This window comes from Leptonychotes weddellii, chromosome 8 (assembly GCF_054177405.1).
Source record: "Leptonychotes weddellii isolate Sample4059 chromosome 8, ASM5417740v2, whole genome shotgun sequence".
In the NCBI taxonomy this organism is placed as follows: domain Eukaryota; kingdom Metazoa; phylum Chordata; class Mammalia; order Carnivora; family Phocidae; genus Leptonychotes; species Leptonychotes weddellii.
The window spans coordinates 115,522,358-115,544,605 of NC_138376.1; the positions used below are offsets into that span (position 1 = coordinate 115,522,358).

Here is a 22,248-nt window from a genome sequence, read left to right on the forward strand (position 1 = left end):
AATTCTATTATATCTCTACCTGGCCAGCCTCCCATGACCCAGAGAACAGTGGTAGCACTTTTCCTTTGTTTCACTTATGTCATCTTTATTTGATCCATCTGAGATTGGGACTATCTGTAATAGAAGGATTTTGAGGTAATTACAGAGGCAAATGTGAAGATTGGGGCAAAATAGTAATGAGAAGATAAGGGATTATTAGATGAACAGTTTTAGGTAGCTAGAAATATGTAGATGTGGGTAGTGGTGGCTGCCAAGCATAGGAAAGTGATCATGCTGAACTGTACTAAGGAGATTTGCTCTGAATCTTTTGAAAGACTCTGACCATATGTATGTCATCTTATTTGAAGCCTTCTGTATCAAGGGATGCCTGGTGGCTCAGTTGGTTAAGCGCCTGCCTGTGGCTCAGGTCATGATCCCAGGGTCCTGGGGTTGAATGCCGCAGGGAGCCCGCTTCTCCCTCTGCCTGCTGCTCCCCCTGCTTGTGCTCTCTCTCTTTCTCTGACAAACAAATAAAATCTTTATTAAAAAATGAAATAAACCTGTATCAAAGTGGTAAGGAAATTATGTGAAATTTAAATGTATGTATGTTCATATTATTTACCTCTGGCTCATATTTTGAAAACACTTTACAGTAGTTTAATATTTCATTTCTTATGATTCTGGTCCTTTAAAATCAAGGACACTTGCTTAATCAGAAAGCTAAAAAACCTGAGAAAGTACTCTTAGGGTAGCTAGTATTGTACTTTCAGCATTCTCTTTTGTTGACCACTAAACCTGACTGTGATCTTGATGGAGTCATAGATTAAGAATGGCTTTCTTTTTCTTTGTTTTCTAAATATTCCATTCCTCAAAACACAGTGTTTAATATCAAGTAATACTACTGACCTTCTAGCATTAAATTTAAGCATTTCATTTACACTTTTCACTCTGATTTTTACTGAGTCACTTTACAGAATATGCTTAGTTTCTAATTTCTTAATCCTCAAAAAAGGAATGAGCTACTGTTAAAAGCACAGTAAAAAGTGTCAGCTGACAAGTTGATATTTCAGGAGATCCACGTCAGAATTGCCACAAACTAAAATCATAGATGTTAATATCAACAAAACATACCTATGAAAATAGATTAAAGTCTAGACACTTAAAAGTGCATTTTTTCAAAATACAATTTATGTAGACCCCCCCTTATCTCTTGATGCTTGATAAATTGCTGAGTGTCTTTTCTATTTGCTTCTTAATATTTTTAATGTAAAATTTTAATCTATTGTATTTCTAATCACCTGTTTTAGTTCAAAATTTGGTTATCAAGGGAGCGATGAATTTTTTTTGACCTTCAAGAACATAATATCTTTTTAGTGTTTCTTTCATAGTAAAGGAAAGAAAAAGACACTAATATGTACCAGATGCCTACTGGGTGCCAAGCTTTCATTCACTTCACAAATATTTATTGAGCACTTACTATGTGCCAGGGACCTTTGCGATGTTGGAGATGGCAGCAGTGACTGACATAGACAAAATTTCTGTCCTTTGTTTAGTTTACATTTAGTAGTGAAAAACAAATGAGTAAAATGTAGTATGTCTGGGATGAAAAAGTACTGTGGAGAAAAACAGAAAAGTGGGTTGGAGAATGGACATTGTTTATTTGCTGTTTTCAGAACTGACTGATACTATCCTTGATTTCAAAAACAAAAACTTACATAAGTGTTTTCTTTAAGAATATACTTTATAACTTGGGAACACAACTGTGTTTGTACTTTAGAGTTATAGTTTCCAATGATAGCAGTTTCCTATTGTTAGTACTTCAGAAAACTGCTTTGTCCCTCAATAGAAAATCGAGTCCACTATCCTGGTTTTGCCACTGACTAGCTTTGTGATTTGCAGAGGATTACAATTTTGTAGCCTCTCTGAACTTGTTTTCTTCTCTCTAAAAGGAGTGTAATATCAAGAAGGTTGATGTGATTACAAGTTATACATTTTGTATCAATTATCTGCTATATAGAAGGGTTTGGGTAAGTTGTAACATTTTTGTTTACTGCTTCTCAGAAAGTTCTGTCAAACAAACATAGTTAAAGTTGGTGACCCTTCCAAGAAGCTCTCCTAACACTGTGGGTCATTGTTTAATATATATTTCACTTAAACTGAAACATTCTTGTCTGATAGCATAAGGTTAATTAAAATGCACCTGTAACTTAGAGTCACTAGTACTGTCTGGGAAATTGGTACACTTGCCTAGTCAATGTGATATCAGGTGTAAATCTACAGTGTTTTTCTGGTGACAACATTGTGACATAGCTTATTAAGGTTGAGCTGGATCTCAGCATCTTGACAAATACAATAGTGTATTAAGATTCCAATTTATGCAAATGGTTGTGAAACATTTAGTACAGCCTGGCATATTGTAAGCATTCGATAAATGCTCTTTTCATTATTTATTACTCTCTTGTTGTGTGAAGGGGATAATCCAAAGAATTCACAAAGTATTAAGGAAAACTTTTACAAAGATAAAAGTGCAAATTGTTGATGAGTTTTTTTGAGGGGAGAGTAGCCAATCAAATTGAAGTATTTGTTTTTCATTTTTATTCTGGAAGATTACTAACTGAGCTTCTCAGGGACAGACCATGGCTTATTTTCATTTCAGTCTTGACTTCACCATATCTTCAGTGGTTGGTCTCTGCTTAAGAGCTCAAAAAATATTGTGTGTTAATTGTTGAATGGTTCTTAGTTTTTCTGTGTATCACAACTCATTTTGGTGGTAAGCCACTTCTGAGTTTGAAAAGTGACTACTGGGCTTAAGTCTTTGAATCTCTAGTTTAGGCAGAGACTGAGGTGTCAGGCAAAGTCTCCTGAATGCCATTTTTTTGAATCTAACCAGAAATTAGAAAAATACCATAGAAATTGAAAGGAAGAAATCCGTTATTTGCAGCTAGATTGGCATTTATTAACCTATTCCTTTGAAGTTGTTGACATTCAAGTGAAAAAGTGAACAGCACTGTTTATAAAAAGAATAGAAAAAATTCACGCATAATTATATGCCCTTAACTGTTAAAAGACAAGTTTATCTTTCTCTTTAAGGCACTTTCAATGAAACTATAGAATTATACTGGCTTTATGAATTAAATGGCTCAGTCACATTGTTACATTCTTATGATGTGGGGAATATCGGTGTTTTCACAGAAAAAACATCCCACCCCACCCTACTTTAACAGTAACCATTTTTCATGTTTAAATCTTAGCATCAGCCAGCTTTTTCCTGTTCTGTGGCAAGTTATCCTCTGCCTAATGAATAGTAATTTTAGCTTTCTTAAAACCTAAGATTTCCTCAAGTTCTAAGACATGCAGTCATTTATATAAAATATTTCTTGGCTTTTTAAAAAATGTTCTTCAAAGATATATAGGAGCAAATTGCTTTATATTCAAATTTGATGTGTTACAATACTGTTTTAGAAATACATACAATTGAGTCTTTCGATATTCTTGTGGTTTTTTGTTTGCTTGTTTTGAACTGTAACAACCTACCACTAAAAAGGAATATTCCTACAAAGTGTCTGTTTGGCTTCAGAAAGAAAGTCTGATTTATCCAGAAACAGGGAGAACATAGATGAGGGCATTGTAAGAATTTATAGTATTTTAATTGTGTTGTTAAAGAAAGTGGCATCGTTGTTTCACTTAAGAAAAACAAAAACAGTCCTAGTTAAGTCACAGAAGTCAAATAATAGAGGTTGGGAAAGTCCTGCAGAGAAAGAGACAGGAGAGAAGTAAGAGTAATGTAGACTTTAACAAAGATTTTGGTGGAAATATATGAATGCTGGTTGTAACTAATAAATTATTCAAAAGAATTAATCCATCAAAGTGTATGATGCCTGCATCCGGTCCCCCCACCCAATCTTGCTAAAACAGTAAGTCAAAGCAATGCCACATTCCTAGATATATTACAGAGATTAGTGCTACCAGGAAAGTCTTGAACATTTCTGGGGGGGTAATTCGGACCATTTAACCTGCCTGTTTGGCTGGTGCAGAAGACAGGTTCTGGGAGAATGACAGCAAATTATTGCCCCCTCCCCAAAATAAGTGTGTGAAGGAGTCCTTTTGATTACTAAATTCTACTTATTCCCTGGTTTATTAACCATACTTCTATCTGAATTAATAGAAAATATTATTTTGAGTTTTAGCTTAAAGTTTTACTCTTAACACTTATATTAAGGAAAATTTCTTTTGGCCTATCTTAATGTTAACCTTTTAGGTGTTAGCAAAACTGAGCACGTCACAGGTTTGCTTCTTGTCATTTTGCCAGCTGGGCAGGCCGGAGATACCGCCTGTTTCATCAGTGTAGAGCCAATGGCAGTTCAGTGAATGATTTTCCATTCCCTATCAATGAGAGAAAATACTTGCCAATACAAACAAAAACTTGAAATCAGCAACTTGACCTTGCAGAGAACATGGTTCTCACACCAGGCAAGTTTGGCTTAGTCAGACAAATCAACAAAAACAGTAATTCTGATATGAACTGGAGAAAGAGGAGATGAGGGGAGTTTACTTAGTTTTAATTCTGTCAGCAACTGAAGAAAATATTACTTTTGATTTTGAGTTGGTCTCTCTTAACTTGTCTACTTGTCAATCTCTACCCCTTTAACTAAATATCTTAAGATTACCATGGTGAGGTTCACTGAGGCTTAATAAGAAAAGACCTGGGCTTTAAAGTCAGATGAGCCCAAGTTCAACTGCTGGGTTGTATTGCTGGCTATAAGTATGCGGCCTTAGATTAATCACTCAAACTCTTTGAGCCTAGGACTTTTCTTTAGAAAAATAACGTATACTAATACGTGTCTTGAATGGTAGTTTTAACTACATTATCTGTATTTCTTATGTTAGTACTGTACCGACATGGAACCTAGTAGGCGTCAATAAATAGTCAAAATGCAAAATATATCCTATGATATCCTGTGCTTTTCAAGGTAGCTTTTCTTCCCTGTAACTTTTTCATGTTAGCTTCATATTGAGCACCTTCTCTTTAGTCAAGTTTAATTTTTTGAAGTATTAATCTTTCAAATAGAACAAGGCAAATTCTTGTTGTAGTTACATTAGACATATAGCTTAAATAATTGGTAGTAATTTTACATTTGGAATTTTGCTTTGTTAGGTTTTTCCTTGGGGGTACTTACTTTATTTTTCCTCAACAAATAGAATGAAAAGGAAATAATTTCTCTACTGTTTAATTTACTATTCCTCTTTAGACCAAGGATGAAATAAACAAAGCATCATCATTTTTAATCACAAAGTAAATATGTGATTTCTTTGTATTTTCCTTACCCTTTCCTCTGAAGAAGCCTACATTTTCTATTTGAAAGTAGTCCGTGCTCATAATTAAGTTCTTTCTAATTAGAAAATTGGCATGGATCATATTTGAAAACACCTTAAATATGAGGTTAAATATAATACCATAAAACTGATGCTACTTTACGTAAAATGATCTTTGTACCTTTTCTGTTTTAAGTTCCTAGTTAATATTTTTTTTAGTTACTTTGATAATACTTTTCTGTGTCTGTATTTCACATTCAAAAGGAATATAGTGCTAATTTTCCTGATGTTTATTACTGGATTAACTGTGACTTTTTGCTGATTTTTCCTAAAAGTTTTTTATCTTAATCTATTGAGTGAATTAATGTGAATGTTGTAGAATATTTTGCTCTCCTAATTAGTATTAAGTGCTATCTGCATAAATAATATTTTAACATACTAATAAATACCATTTGTTTATCAATCACCCAGTAAACTTCAGAACTTTTCCTGGTATTATAAGTAATACAAATAACTTATTACTAAAATGTAAATCCAGCTGCTGTGGTTACAGTTAAACAGTATGAATGAATGAATGAATGAATGAATGAATAAAAAGTATGTTTAGAACATTTTGTAGTGTGTATATGAAATCTCTAACCCTAGAGGTAATAAATACACTTTACTCTTACACACATGTAGTTTTTGTGCAGTCTGTATAATAAAGCCAGAAGCACAAAGAATAATGGAAACCTAACCATTAATCATTAGATAAATAACATTATTGCAGAGAGGATTATGAAGTATAGGTCTTTTCAGTATTGTTTAGTATAGCTAAATAGTTTTTCTTTTAGCAAAGTCAATATGTAGTGTGTAGGATTATTTATATACTTTTTGTTTTCCTCAAAGACCATTTTTGTTTTGCTCAAATACCATTATTTTAAAAATTTAACATTTTCAGAACCTTTCAGGTGGGTCACCTAATGCCAGTAATAATTAGGTCAGCAAATTAATTTTGCTTTTTTGCCCTTTGCAACAGAGTTCATCTTACATGTAGCAGATCAATAATTCCATAAGATTTTAAATTGAAGAAGTCTACCTTTAAAAATTACATTCAAATCTATGGTATAAAGATAAGACACTTGCTTCCATATATATTCTCGACTTTCTATGGACGGTTCTGTCTCTCATACTAGCATTTCCTGATCATAGGTTTTTACTGGTGCTAAGTCATCCCTAGAAAATAGTTCTAGAGAAGACAGTAATATAGGCAAAAAAACCACTTGTTTTTTGAAAGGAATTCAGAACACAGTGTATGTTCCATTTTAATCCATTGAGCACAGATTGTATAGTTGCAATTAGTGACCTGATAAACATGAACTGAAGCAGATGTATGTAGGCATCACAGTTAAGTAGTTGCTAGAATTGAAGAGAAAAAGTACTTAAGGAGATAACCTAAGATATCATTGTCGAACAAAAGTTGGTGGAAATACAGATACTAAGAGCAACTTACTGTTTACCTTATAACTAGCATTTACCTAAATGGTACTTAACTAAGTACTGTTTGCCACTTTATGATGATTTTCTAAGGAAGTGGAAAAATAAACTTCCATTTGCACATGGACAATTCTGCTTTTTTACATAGGAAAATGTATTCACATGTATGGTTAAGCTGGCCAGCTTGCCTTTTCCCTCCTTCTTCCTTTCTTTCTTTGAGGTTTGGTTTTTGGGTTTTTGGTTTTTTTGTTTTTTTCTTTTTTTCTTTTTCAGGGTTTTTGTAGGTGAAGTAATTGGTCAGCCTGAGTGAGACATCCTCATTCTCTTCAGGAGATTTTCCCCTCATGAACAATGGCATGAATTTACAGGATTGCTGTTCAGAGCCATTCCTATAGGTCTGCAAGTGGAACAAGAAGTACTCTTTTGAGGAAGGTAGCTGGTTCATGGGAAAATTGAACTGGTGATCTTAGCCAAACCAAGCTACACGATTAGTACTTCCAACTTTTATAGGCTGTCACGTGATCAAAGACAGACACTCCACAGAATTTGTTTCAGATGCCTTCTATGACACACCTGTGCAGAATAGTTGGCTAACCCAGGGAATCTTGCCTGACTCATTCTCCCACTGTGTCTCATCTCTTCATTGTTTATTAGTCAACCTAATTCACTTATCCGATAGTTTTGAGTTTCTGCTATGTGCTAGGTACTTTGCTAGGTGACAGAGATGGAAAGATGAATAAGATATAGAGGTCTTGCCTTCACTAGACATGTATACAAGCTGATAGGCTGTTCTGTAACAAATGCAGTGGTAGTGTTAAACATAAAACCCTTAAGGAATCTATGGGAGGAGTGTTTGACTCAGTGACGGATAAAGGGATAAGACAATGAAATCTTCATAGGAAAGGTGATGCTTAATCTGAGCGTATGTCAGACAAGGAATACGAGCTGGGAGAAGAGAGGCCATTTCTGTCAGAGAAAACAACATGTGTGAAGGATGGAGGGAGGAAAGTCCCCACACCTTTAGTAACTGAGTAGTTTCACCATGCATAGGCACTAATGAGGTGTTATTTGGAAATGAGGTGGAAAATTAGAAGACAGAGCATGAAAATAACTGTGTGCTCTGTAAGGTAGATTTGCCTTAGTCTAAAAATGATGGAAGGCAAGTGCTTAAATTAACATTCTAAAAAGATCTTTCTGGCCGTAGTGTACAGAATATTTAGAAAAGAGCCAGGCTTGGAAGGGAGGGGCAGGCCTTATAACTACGTATTTGGATAAGGAACTGGATTAGTGAATTAAGGCAATGATTAAAGAGAGGAGTAGGTAATGAATTTGAGAAGAGAATACTGAGTGTGAAGTAAAACAAGGTAATGGTCACAGATGCCCTGGCTTGAGTACCTGAGTGCATAGTGTAATGCCTGTCGTTTACCAGCGTAATAACATACCAGGGCAATAACAGGTGAGGAACATATTTGAGTTCTTTTTGTTCGTTTCAAGGTTCCTGTGGAGAGAAAAGAGAAGGAAGATACCACTTTATTGGGGAAAGACTGGGAAGACTTCTCTGATTAGATGACATTTGAGTAGGTACCTGATGATGTGATAAAGGGAAAGAGCTTTCCAAAGAGAGGCAATAGCAAATGCAGAGGCCTTTAGGTGGGGGCATACTTGGCCAAGTTCCAAGAGCAAGGCGGCCACCGTAGTTGGAGCTGAGAGAGAGGGGAAGGGTAGATGAGATCCAAGGATGTATTTCATGTAGTATCTTTAGATTGTAATAAAGAGTTTAGATTTTATTCAGGATGTGATAGGAAGCCCTGAAGGGTTTTAAGACATGATCTATTTGCCTTTTTTACCCTCATTTTTTAGAACATGTTTATTTGTTCACGTTGTATATGTATGGCTGTATATCATTTATCATATGTAAGATTCGTGTAGCCATCGCAGTCAGGATATAGAACTAGAACTGTTCCATCACCATAAAGAAACTCCTTTGTGTTACCCTTACATAGTTATACCTTTTCCCCAACCTTAACCCCTGGCAACCACTCATCTGTTCTCAATCACTATAATTTTGGTGCTTCAAGAGTGTTGTATAAATGGAATCATCCATTATCTTTTGAGATTTTTTTTTTTTACTTAGCATTATGCTCTTGATCCATCCAAGTTAATGTATGTATCAATAGTTGATTCTGTTTTAATGCCAAAGAAGTATACCATTGTATGGATCTACCACAATTTGTTTAACCATTGATTGATAGAAGGGCTTTTGAGTTTCTAGTTTATAAAAATAAAACTCTACAGGTTTTTGTGAAAATACGTTTTCATCTCTAGAGTAAGTCCCCAGGAATGCATTTGCTGGCTTGTGTGGTAAATACATGTTTACCTTTATAAGAAACTGCCACTTTTCCACAGTGGCTATACCATTTTACATTCCCATTAGCAATATATGAAAGATCCAGTTTCTCCACATCCTTATCAGTATTTGGTATTGTCAGTATTTTTTATTTCGGAAATTCTACTAGGTTTGTAGTGGCAGCTTATCAAAGCATCAATTTGCATCTCCGTAATGGTAAATGATTTTGAACATATTTTCATGTGCTTTGCTCTCTATATATCCTCTGCAGTAAAGTGTCTGTTACGTCTTTTGCTCATATTTTAATGGGATTTTTTTTTTTCTTCTTGTTTAATCTAGCGAGTTCTTTAAATATTCTGGATACAAATGCTTTGTCAAGTATATGAGTGTAAATACTTTCTCCTGGTCTTTTTTATCTTCTTGGTTAGCCTTTGCAGAGCAAAAAAAAATTAATCTTGATGAAGTCGAACTTACCCTTTTTCCTTTTGTGGATTGTGCATTTGTTGTCAAGGCTAAGAACTCATTGCTTAACCTTAGATCCCAAATTTTCTTCTCTAAGTTTTCTGAAACCTTTACATTTTGGATATATAGATCTATGACCCATTTTGACTTAATTTTTATTTAAGATGTGATTTTTTTCTTCAAGAATTTTGTTTTTAACAAAAGATTTTATTTGAGAGAGAGAGCACACAAGCAGGGGGAGGGGGAAGGGCAGAGGGAGAAGGAGACTCTGCTGAGCAGGGAGCCCAGTGTGGGACTTGATCCCAGGACCCAAGGGTCATGACCTGAGCCGAAGGCAGATGCTTAACCAAACCAACTGAGCCACCTAGGCACCCCTAAGATGAAGTTTAGATTCAGGTTCATTTTTGTCTATGGATGTCCAGGTTGTTCCAGCACCATTTGTTGAAAAATTATATCCTTCCTCCATTGAATTGCTTTTGTACCTGTGTCAAAAATCAGATGGTTGTATTTGTAAGGGTCTATTTCTGGATTCTCTGTTCCGTTCCATTGATCTTTGTGTCTGTATCTCCATCAGTAATTACCTTGATTACTGTCACTATATATAGTAAGTCTTAAAATCAGATGGTAAAATTTCTTCAGTTTAATTTGCCTTTTTTCAGATTTTTTTTAGCTATTCCAGTTCCTTTCCATGTAAAATTTATAAAATTTTACAAAAATCCTGCCAAAAATCCTGGGATTTTGGTCAGAACTCCATTAAATCTATAGATCAATTTGAAGAAAATTTGCATTTTTACTTTGTTGAGTCTTTCAATCTGTGAACACAGTATATCTATCCTTACATCTAGGTGGTCTTTGATTTCTTTCATTTCAGCATTGTGTAGGCATAAAAGAGAAGTCAAGGATGACTCCTCTAAGATTTTTGGCCCAAGCAATTGGAACTATGGAGTCGCTGTTTACTGAATTGGAGGAGACAGTGAAGTAGCAGGTTTGGGCTGGGCAGTCAAGAGTTTGTTTTTGGACATATTAACCTGAAACCTTGTACATGTTTTGTTAGACTTATACCTATGTACATTTTTTTGGAGCATTTATAAATGATAGTGTTTTTAATTTTGGTTTCTAGTTGTTCATTGCTAGTTTATAACAGATTGATTTCTGTTAGTTGACCTTGTTTCCTTAGACCTTGGTAAACTAAACAGTTTTAGAAGGTTTTTTTTGTAGATTCCATGGGTTTTCTAATGTGTCTGTGAACAGAGACAGTTTTATTTCTTCTTTCCAATCTGTGTGCCTTTTATTTGCTTTTCTTGTCTTATTGCTTTGGCTAGTACTTCCAGTACTGTGTTTAATAGGAGTAGTGAGATCAGACAACCTTGTCTTGTGCCTGACCTTAGAGGTAATGCATTCATTCTTTCACCATTAAGTATATGTTAACTGTAGGTTTTTTGTGGATGCTGTTTATCAGATTGAGAAAGTTTCCTTTCTATTTCAAGAATTTTTATCATGACTGGGTATTGAATTTTATAAAGTGCTCTTTCTACATCAATTAATAGGATCATATTTTTCTTCATTAAACTGTTAAACTGATGGTAACTTTTCTTTCTAAAGATTCACTGAGGCTGCTGTGTGGAATAAACTGTGGGAGTGGGGCAAAGTTATAAGCAGGGAAGCCATATTGGAAATTATTACAGTAGTCCAGATGAAAGATGATAGTGGCTTGGACCAGAGTAGTAACAGGAAAGGGTGAGAAGAGGTCAGATTTTGGATATGTTTCAAACCTTGTGTGGGCAGGAATTGGTGATGAATTGGATCTGAGGCATAAAAGAGAAGTCAAGGATGACTCCTAAGATTTTTGGCCCAAGTAATTGGAACTGTGGAGTCGCTGTTTACTGACTTGGAGGAGACAGTGAAGTAGCAGGTTTGGGCTGGGCAGTAAGAGTTTGTTTTTGGACATATTAACTTGAAAGGCCTTTTGACTTGTAAATATCAAGTAAGTGATTCGGTATATAAAATAGAATTCCAGCAAGAGATGCAGACTAGAAATAGAAATTTGAGAGTTATCAATTGAGTTGATGTATGAGAAATTTATAGTCATATTTATTAAAAACTGTACCAGTAACCTTTTTCTTTTTACTGTCTGTTATCTAAGGTTTATTTGCAAAATGCCATATTTTCCTACCACATGAAGAACTTTTACCAAGTTTCAATATGGATTGGTTCTATTTATCAGCCTGCTGTTGTGTATCTGACGTTATTATGTGATTGGGCTATTTATTTCCTGTAATGATGTATTTAACCGTGCTTATTTGATAGGAAGATGACTGTAATAGCAGTATAGACACATGTGTCTTACTTATTTTCAGAGGTTCGTCCTGAACCTTTATAAAAGGAAATACGTCTATGTGTATTGTGAAAAAGGTTTGACACTATTATTTAAATGCCTTATAGGCTTTCTGTGGCAATATTTCTCTTGTAGGTAAAAACAGGACAGCCAGAGAGACAGATCAAAAACAAAAATTGAAAACAAGGATGCAAAATAGCTAGCAAGGAAGAGACTTCGATTTCTGACTTAGACCCAAAAATAAATCGGTAAAGGGAGAGGGTGAGCCTCAATTTACAGAACTGGTAAAAAGACAGATCTTCTGAGTTCCATTCAGATGTGTTGACTTCATATAAAGGTATTTCAGAAAATACTTCTTAAATGTCACAGTCTTTTCTGTTGTAACTAATTAACTTAATATTTTCTTATCGATAACATATATTTCTAGCACTTTGTTTTAGTTCCTCTATTGTAGGATTTACCATATTGTGTTATAATATTCTGTTTACTTTTCAGTTTCTCCCACTAAATATAAGTTTTTACAGCATTAGTACAGTGCCTTGGCACTTAAGCTTTCTGTAAGTATTTGTGAATGAATAAGTGAACACACATACACACGACTAAAGTTTAGAGCTAGTAATCTTGCTTGCTTTTGAAAGTAAATGAGTTTTTGATTTCCAGAGTATGGGTTATGGTCATAGGTCTCATCCGAGTACCACATTTTGAGTTGATGCTTTCAAACGAACGTGATACTCCTACAGAATGCACATAGCAACAATACTAACTAAAGTTAGTGAGGCACAAATTTGCCTGTTATTATCTGTTCTTCTTTTCCTTGTGGTAATGGATTTATGCAAAATCATCTCAATTTTGGCCCAGACTTTTTGTATTGAATGGGGCACACATTGCGAACAGTAGGCTGAGCTTAGAGTTTAACCCAAAGTAGCATGTCTCATAGGAAAGTCCCTGCACACATTTAAAAAATCTGTCTTTTACTAGTCCTTCTCCCCATTTCCAGGTAGATGGTAGATTTATAGGCCAACTTTCTCTTCAGCAGTAATTATACTTTCAAAAGCATTTTCATATACTTTTATTCCTTTAAGCTTTACAAGACAAAAATACCCTGAGCCTTTATTGTTCCAATACAGATTTAAGTACCCTGAGGATATTTATTTTTGCAGTGATGTATTTTATTTCCAGATCCATAGTGTGTTTGTACACGTATGTGTATATATATGTATGTATGTATCTATATATACATATATATGTCATGTTAGTTTGTAACAAATTAATAAAGTTTATAGGAAGAAGCTTTCTCTGATATTGTTGATGCAATAATAAGTGCTTAATAAATGTTGGCTGTTTATAGAAAATTTTTACATTATAAATTAACCAAAAAATTATTATCAAAAAAATATTAAAACTCTATAATCATTATTGTTATGCTTATTTTCATTTGGCTTTCTTGACCCCACTCCTTCCTGAATTTTATCTAACTCTTCTGACTCTTTTGTTGTAAGTTCTTGGTCTTCAAGTCTCTTTTCCTGGTTAGCACGTTTTCCATAATTCCCTAGATCAGTGTCACCACCTTCTACTGAAACTCAGTACTGTCTAATTCTGCAAAACCTGTTAACCTCTCTTGGGGAGGAATGTGAGTAATCCAGTTATGTTTTAAGAGCTAGAAAGTTTGTTACCACTATGAAATACAGCTTAGCAAGGTCTAAGAATAGAATAAGCCATCAGATAAGAGACTGTTGTGTTACTGTGATTGTCCAGGTATCAGACACCTGAACAAGGACATTGTGGATATAGAGAGGGGGATGAATGCAAGAAATATTTGTGGGAGTAATCAGTGGAACTTTGCTATTGATTGTATACAGGGAGGAAAACAATTGAAGACCCTGAAATTGCCAGCTTCAGAATCATGCTCTGTTATTAAGAATTGACATAGAGGTACATTATTGGGTGGAAGGCAGTGAGCTAAGTTTTGGACGGGATAACTCTGGGTGCCTAGCATGGCACTGTCAGGCTGTTAGTTTTACTTGTTCCAGTCCTTCCGCACCTGGCTCTTGCTAGCCTTCGCCCTCACTCACTCTGCATTCCACTACTATTGGTCTAAGACCTTCCCTTTAGGAAAAGTAATTTCTTTTTGGTTATAATCAACAAAAGAATTTGTAATGTGTGGAAAGCAATTCCTTGTTTCCTACCCACATTCCCATTATCCTCATCTTTTGACCCTTCCCTCCAATGAAAAAATTACTTAGAATTATATTTACCACCATCACTACTACCACCTTACCCCACATCCACCCAACCTCTTGGATATTGGTACATAAGTTTTTATGTTTTTTGAAATAAGTAGTCAACTTGGTAGAGATCTTTGAAGAAAAACAAAACTTTATGAAGTGTTTGTGAATAAAACATTAATCAATGAGTAGAGTAACACCTCATCTGGTTTCATTAGGTAATAAATATGCTACATAAGATAATTGAAACTTAACCCAAAATATTTTTATAGATTTTATGTACAGAGATTTTTATATTACTTATATATACACTACATAGTTTTACTTATATATGTGTTTGTGTATACATTTAATAGCTCTAAATATGTTTCTTTATAATGTTTTATATGATTTACTACCTTCTGAAATAGGGAACATTCCCCTTGCTCCACACTTAACCTGTTCTGAAAGATAGAAGTAGCTTTTTGTTTCAGAGCTTCAGAATGAGAGTCAGGAGCCCTAGGTTCTAGTCCAAGGTCTAACAGTAAATTCCTACGTGAGATACTTTGTTTTTTTACCATTGAATCTGTGGAATCTGGAATAGTGCCTGGCATGTAGTAGGTGCTTAGCAAATATTTTTGAAACAAATCATTGTTTTATGTCTACGTTAGCACTCCTTTTCTGATCTATGACTTGGACTTCATTACTACTTAGTAAATAAGCTTCTGAGTTTTTAATATAGTAGGGGTATCTAGGTTTTGATTGAAGTGAACTATTAAACTTAATTTATGTTGTCTTTTAGCTGCTTAGTGGAATTTTTGGCCTTCTTGATGTATTTTCTTGTATACTTAAATTTTTCAAACAAATGATCTAATGATGTATTGAGAATAGTCTCCTTACTGAGTACATTCTATGTGCCTTTATTATATGTAAGCAGTGTCTTACTTACAAGGATATATCCTATTACAAGGACATATCCCATGTCCCCAGGGATCTTATAACCTAGATAAAGAGACATAGAAGTGAAACTGTAAGAGAAAAATGTTGGATCGTGAAGCATTGACCCACAGGTACAGTGGGAATTCTAGGAATAGAGCAATCCATGTGGGCTGAAGCAGTAGCAAAAGAATTCAAGAAGGAGATGAAACTTGAATTGGTTTTGGAGAGTAGTTAAGATTTTGATAAGCATCGAGATGGAGAAATGACATTCTAAGCCGGGGCAATAGCGTAATCAGGAAAGAAAGCTGGGTTAAACATGTTCAGACAAGCCTGACAGGATTCCTATGGGTGTGAGGACTAGTGGGAAATGAAAGTAGATGCAGTTAGTATGAGTTTTATTCCAGGCTCCATGAAACTAAAGGGGTCTGAGGATAGAATTTAACGGAATCCCTCTGTTTAGATGAGAAAAAAAAAAATCGTCTTTATGTTTTCACTAACAGGAACCTGTAACTGAAATTTAGCATTTCCTTCTACTGATAGTCCCTATTTAAAATGGTTCAACTTAAAAATTTTCAACTTTCTGATGGTGCAAATGAGATATACATTCAATAGAAATAATACTTCAAATTTTGAATTTAGGTCTTTTCCTTGGCTAGCAATATGCAGTACCGGACTCTTGTATGCTGGGCAGCGGCAGCGACCCACAGCCCCCAGTCAGCCACAAAATCATGAGGGTGAACCACCAATATGCTTACGAAACCATTCTGCTCCCAAACAGCCGTTCTGTTTTTCACAATTCAGTACACTATTCAATAAATTACATGAGATACTCAATACTTTATTATAAAATAGGCTTTGTATTAGATGATTTTGCCCTTTTGTAAGTGTTCTGAGCACATTCAAGGTAGGCTAAGCTAACCTGTGATGTTCCGTAGGTTAAGTGCATTCGATGCATTTTTGACTTACAATGTTTTCAGTTTACAATGGGTTGGGACGCAACCCCATCATAACTAAAGGAAGATCTGTATTAGGATTTTAAGCAGTAAAGCACAGTAGTATTAGCAGTGCCTATGTACTAATAGTAAAGCACAGATATTTTCATATTACTTTATAATTGTTGATATTTCTGAATATAGTTTATGTAGATTACTACTTCAAAATTATGGTTATTAGACCTGCTAGATTTTATTTTGTTGAGTGCTAATAAAGCAGCATATATATTAACGTATCACAAATACAGGTTTTAAAAGAAACTTGGTAATTTTCAGTATAATTACTTTTCTTTGTAATCATTTATGCATTTAAAACCATTCATATTTTTAAAAAATATATTTTTAGTAAAATTGACTTTCTTTGTAATCCTGTATACTGTATTTAATGCATTTAAAAATATTCTGAGAGGATATCTGTAGCCTTCTTCAGACTGCCAAAGGGGTCAGTGACACCAGATCTAGTGAAACCAAATGGGAAAAGGCCTTGAAAACCATACCAAAGAGTTTTAGTTGAAATGGTAAGTAGAGAAGGAGTCTAATAAGTTTTTCATTTATTTGTTTTAATTACAGAATAAATACAAGTTAACTTGAAAAATTTTTTAATTTCATTAAGTTTAAAAAAGAGAGGAAGTTCTTTATTTTACAGCTATTGATAAAGTTTACAAGGTAACAAAAACTTGTCTATAATCCCACATTCGTTACCCTTATACTCTTCATGTGTCTGTTCCAGTTTATTAAGTTGTTATGCCAAAGAGTGAAATATTTATTAAAGTGGTTATATAGGAGCATTTTTAATCTGCTGTACTATACTTGATAGGTCAAGCAGGAAGACTGTGGTGGCAGGGAGGTAAGCTATGGGTCTGGTCATTTAGATGTGGGATGATTGGGTAGCGGTAAAGGTGGAGTAGAATTGGCGATACCAAGAGGTATTAAGAAAGAACTTAAAGGGCTTGGTGGTAAACATGGGAGCTGAAATGCATGGAGTGGAGTAAGGGAAAGTAACAAAGTTAAGAATAGAGTACCTAAATCAGGATTCCTGAAATAATACTGTATAGGTTCGCAATACTTTATCTGTAACCCGAGGCCATTTGTGTTTTGGAATTCAAAATTTTTTTGGATTTTAGAAAGGAAGCATGGTATTTATATTGTATATTATTGTAACATGCCCCCAGCAAGGTCTGAAGCATCGCCCAGTAATTAAACACTAATATTTCTGCAGTGAAACATGGAAATAGTCACAGTCAGTAGGCTAACTAAAGCCTGTAAGTAGCCCCAAGTCAGCTCAAGGCAGGTTTTTTGCCACTACCAGATGAGGTTTTGTTGTTTGTTTGTTTTTTTAAGATTTTAAGTAATCTCCACACCCAACCTGGGGCTCAAACTTACAACCCCGAGATCAGGAGTCACATGTTCCTCCGACGTCAGTCACCCTGTCCAGATGAGTTTTGACATGAAGTTTCATGAAAAAAATCTTTTAAGAGCTTTTTAGATTTCAGAACTATGGAAGTGATTGTAGACTGTATTGACTAATACATCCAGTGAGGAGAGTCTTAGGAGTTGTGTTTTGAGGAATGTTGATTATGAAATGGTTAAGATTGGAAAGAAAGAGGGGTATAGAAAGGCAGGAGAAGAATTTAGACTAGTTTTCAGGCTAAAAAGAGAATTACTATTTCTGATAAAAATGGGAAGTTAAAGAAGGAAACTATTTTGGTGAGGAGTTTAAGTTTAAACGTCCCTTTTAGTTTTCAAGTATTCAAAGCTTACAAGTGGAATATAAAATTTCCTTTTAAAATGATCTCTTAATTTTCACAACCTATGACTGTGGTGTTGAGACATGAAAGTACTTCAAGGTTGAGAGTGGTTGAAGAGGTGTTCCTAGATATTTAAGGGTTGTGGCCCTGCTCACCAAAACAAAACCTGGAAAATAGACCGAAAGAAGTAGAGTGAGGTACTTGTCCCGCATGTGGTTGAATCATTGGTAGGGCCATGTTTCTAATGATGTGACTATATACAGTAGTAGTAACTGTTACAGCAGCGGTGGTAGCGGACGTGTTTTGTTTGAATGCTTTCCGCATGCCTGGCACTGTTCTAAATGCTCTGCAGCAAGCAGCCTAGTGGGGTCTTCCTTCCTCGTAGACTGGGTCATGACCGCAACTAGGAGGGAAGCATTAGCATAGGCAGAGGTATGATTTTGATTCCCAGTTCACTTTAAAAATCTGGAATATAGATAATTCATGAATATATAGAATTGAGTAGGTTGTAACTATTGCCATTCTGTGATTTTTTTTAAATCTACTTTGATAAATGGACTCATATTATTGTTATGTAAGTAAAATCTCTTAGAAATAGGGACAGAAGTCTTAACAAAAATGAAATAAGGTTCAATAATTACTCTTAAAATTAGTTTAATTACTTTAAATCTATTGTGTATAAATGTATACATTTACTTTATGGTTCATAGTTTTAAAAGGCAAATTTTGTCTTCAGCCTTTATTCAGATTCTGCTCTTAGATAATTCGAACTTCGTGTTTTTATTAAATAAGGATGTCAGACTAGATGATACATAAGGCTCCTTTCAATGTCAGTCTCTACAATTCTGAATGTTTAGGTTTCATCAAGTAGAAGAGAAAGATTAAACTAGAACTTTAAGGAGATTCTCCTTCGATTCTGCTGTCAGTGCGATTCTGAATGTTTAGGTTTCATCAAGTAGAAGAGAAAGATTAAACTAGAACTTAAAGGAGATTGTCCTTTGATTCTGCTGTGAGTGCAGCTGAGATGCCTGAGGAAGACAAGCGAGGATGAGTGTCCCACTGCACCTGCATCCTTTTGACAAACGTTAAGAAGCCTAGAAATAACAATCCTAGGAAACTAGAAGAATGTGTACACTGTTGACCAGAAAAAATTTTCAAGAAAACAATGATCAGTAATCATTCAGGTTAGTAATCAATCAGGTTAATACAACATAGAGGAGGGAACTCTGGACCAGAAATTAGAAAGCCCCAAATACATTTCTGGCCCTCACTCTGCCACCGATTGAAGTTTTTGGTAATTAGTGTATTACTTAATTTTCTGAACCTTGCAGAGTAAGAGGAATAACTACCTAGCCTTCTCAGTGGTTTTTCATGAAGATCAAATGATACGATGAATTAGAAAGTACCCAATAAAACTTAAGATATTCTATGGAGTTACTGCAAAATGGTGGATGAGGATCCTGAAAAGATTATTGTATTTGATGATCTGAATAAAACGATTATCAAGGGAGGAAACTTGGAGGCAGATTAAAACAAAATTGAAGCCATAGTATAACTACTCAATAGAGAAGTTTCGCAAGGCATGAATGGTAAGAGACAGATGGCCTAGCATAGCATATTCATTCCTTACATTGCTACTGCAGTTTTTTGTATGTTTGTGTTTCTCAGTTGATGAGGAAGAGGCAGAGGGCAGGAACTACAGCTCATTCTCTTTCCTCAGTGCCTTGAATAAAGTAGCTATTTTCATAAATAGCTTTGTGAATAAATACTTGCTGGACAAGACTTAACTGGCAAGGAAATACTTTGTGGTATGAGTATATACATGGATGTATGTTTAAGATGGTTAAGACTTAAACACGTTCATAGGTTGAAGGGAGAGATTGAAAAGAAAGGTGTGGGTTTCCTCAAGATGTGAACGAAGGGGGATAGCATCTGGAGCCATAGATGAAAATGATGGTCTTACTAGTAACGGACTATTCCCTGCAAAAAGCACCAGACCCAGGAGGTTTTACCATTGAATTCTTAAAACTTCAAGCCCTAGATAACTATTTCAGAGTGTAGAGAAAAAAAGGTAAGATTCCCAGTTCTTTTTACAAAGCCAGCATAACATGATAATAAAATATGAGCGTAAAAGATTACACACCAATCTCACAAAAGTTGGTTCAAAAAATGCTTAATAAAACTATCAGATAGAAACTACCATTACATTAACAGAATAATACTGTAATGAAGTAGAATTCAATGTATAAATGTAGAACTGTATTAATAACTTCATATGTTAGTAGGTGAGGAACTGGGTTATGAATATCTTGAGGGTTAACAAAAAGGGGAAGATCAGCATTTATTCCTAATAATCCTTTGTGAAACAGGAATAAATGAATAGATGTAAGGTTTTGCATGTCTCAGACCAGAAGTCTACATTTTGTTATTAGAAATGATGAAATACTAAATTCCTTTTTAAAAGTCATGAATCAAAAAGATCTGGCCGGCATTAACTATTCTATAACATTGTCTTTGGAATACTGTCCAGCGTAATTAGACCAAAAAACAAAATAAATATTGAAAGGGAGGAGGCAAATTTATTTATAGATGACATTGTGTATCTGGAAAAGACAAAAAGAATCTACTTACGCTACTGTGTAATCTACTTACATTACTGTGAGTAATGAGATTTCATTATGACAGCTAGTTATAAAAACAGTAATTGTTTGAAGTATTTTTCTTGATGGTCTTTAAACTGAAAGTCCATCTATATGGATTAATGAATGGGAATCCTCATTCTTAAATACTTTTTTTTTTTTTTTGCCTTCTAGGGAATACACAGACTGAATTTAATCTTATCATCTCTTAAGTAGATTGTAGTGTGTTTTGAATGAGATACTTTACATGTTAACTATTTTTTTAAAGATTTTATTTATTTGAGAGAGAGAGAGAAGCAGACTTCCTGCTGAGCAGGGAGCCCAATGTGGGGCTCGATCCCAGGACCCGGAGATCGTGACCTGAGCCGAAGGCAGATGCTTAACTGACTGAGCCACCCAGGCGCCCCTCCATGTTAACTTTTAAAAACTGTTTTGAAATAAAGTTGTAGCAGTGAATAGAGTGATTTTAAGGAAATCTTTTTTTAAATCCTTGTTACTTTGATACTTGCTGTATTACTTGGTAATGCTAGGGAAGGTGTAATCTGATCTTTGAGCCATATTTGGTAAATAATAATTTTGTATGGAACCCACAGTTCTATCAGTAAGAGGAAAATTATTGCCCAGATGTAAGCTTTTCTTTGCCCTTAAAGCATTTCCTGACTTAAAGACCAAGTTATATCATGCATAGAAATCGTTTTGTTTTTTAAAGTATAGCATATTCCAGATCTATAACTTCTTTTTTTTTTTTTTTAAGATTTTACTTATTTATTTGACAGAGAGAGACACAGAGAGAGGGAACACAAGCAGGGGGAGTGGAAGAGGGAGAAGCAGGCTTCCCGTGGAGCAGGGAGCCCGACGTGGGGCTCGATCCCAGGACCCTGGGATCATGACCTGAGCCGAAGGCAGTCGCTTAACCGACTGAGCCACCCAGGCGCCCCTAGATCTGTAACTTTTTAACAAGAGTGTGTGGACAAAGATATTTTCTACTTTACTTGTAGGGAGAAGAATTACATGTCTCCTTCTTTACCACTGATTCTGTTTATATCCTAAAAGTAAATTGTTTCATTTTTATTCATCATCAGCTCTTGACTTGAGCTCTCTCACACATCTCCTTTATAGCTGTTCTGAAATCAATGTTGATAAATCAGTTATATCTCTTTGGATGTGATGCTGTTATTTAAACGTACAGCGTTTTACATAGCTGTTGCTTTAGCATATATAAAAATGAAAACTTAAGTATACCCATATGTTTAGAATAAAAAAATGTGTTTCATTCTGTAGTAATGCAGAAAAATGTATTGAATACCCACTATGTGCCGGGTTGTTAGGTATTTCTATACTTTAGCTAATTCTCTTGACAGTCCAGTAAGGTAGGGTGTGGTATCTCACTTAATAGAAAAGAAATTTGTTTAGTTTAGTCCAAGGCCATCCTGAAACCAGATTTGAACCTGGATCTGTCCCTTCCAGAAGTTTTCACTGACAACACGCCATCACAAAAGATGGGAAATTTACATTTTTCTTAAAAACTACTTTGATTCTGTTTCACTTTGTTGTGTTGCTAGTCACAAGAAATGCAGGGAGTTAAGTTCTTTGAATCCTCCTCTTCACTGTTTTTTTTTTTTTGTCCTGTTACAGTTCTCACAGTCTGCCATCATTTGACAGTAGCAGAGGCATTCAGTTTATTTCGACTGCTATGACATTTGTTTCTTAGAGAAATTCCTACGGGTGCCAATTCACCAAGCATAAGGACATCGTTTCCAGGCCCTCGTACAACAGTCTACTATTTCTAATATCTTACCATTTCTGTAATCTTT

General features: G+C 35.0%; 1 protein-coding gene across 2 annotated transcripts in view; it reads left to right on the plus strand.

The window, feature by feature from the left end:
• Positions 1 to 22,248, plus strand: part of TAB2 (TGF-beta activated kinase 1 (MAP3K7) binding protein 2) — a 92,620-nt gene that overhangs the window by 3,104 nt on the left and 67,268 nt on the right. The window lies entirely within an intron of this gene.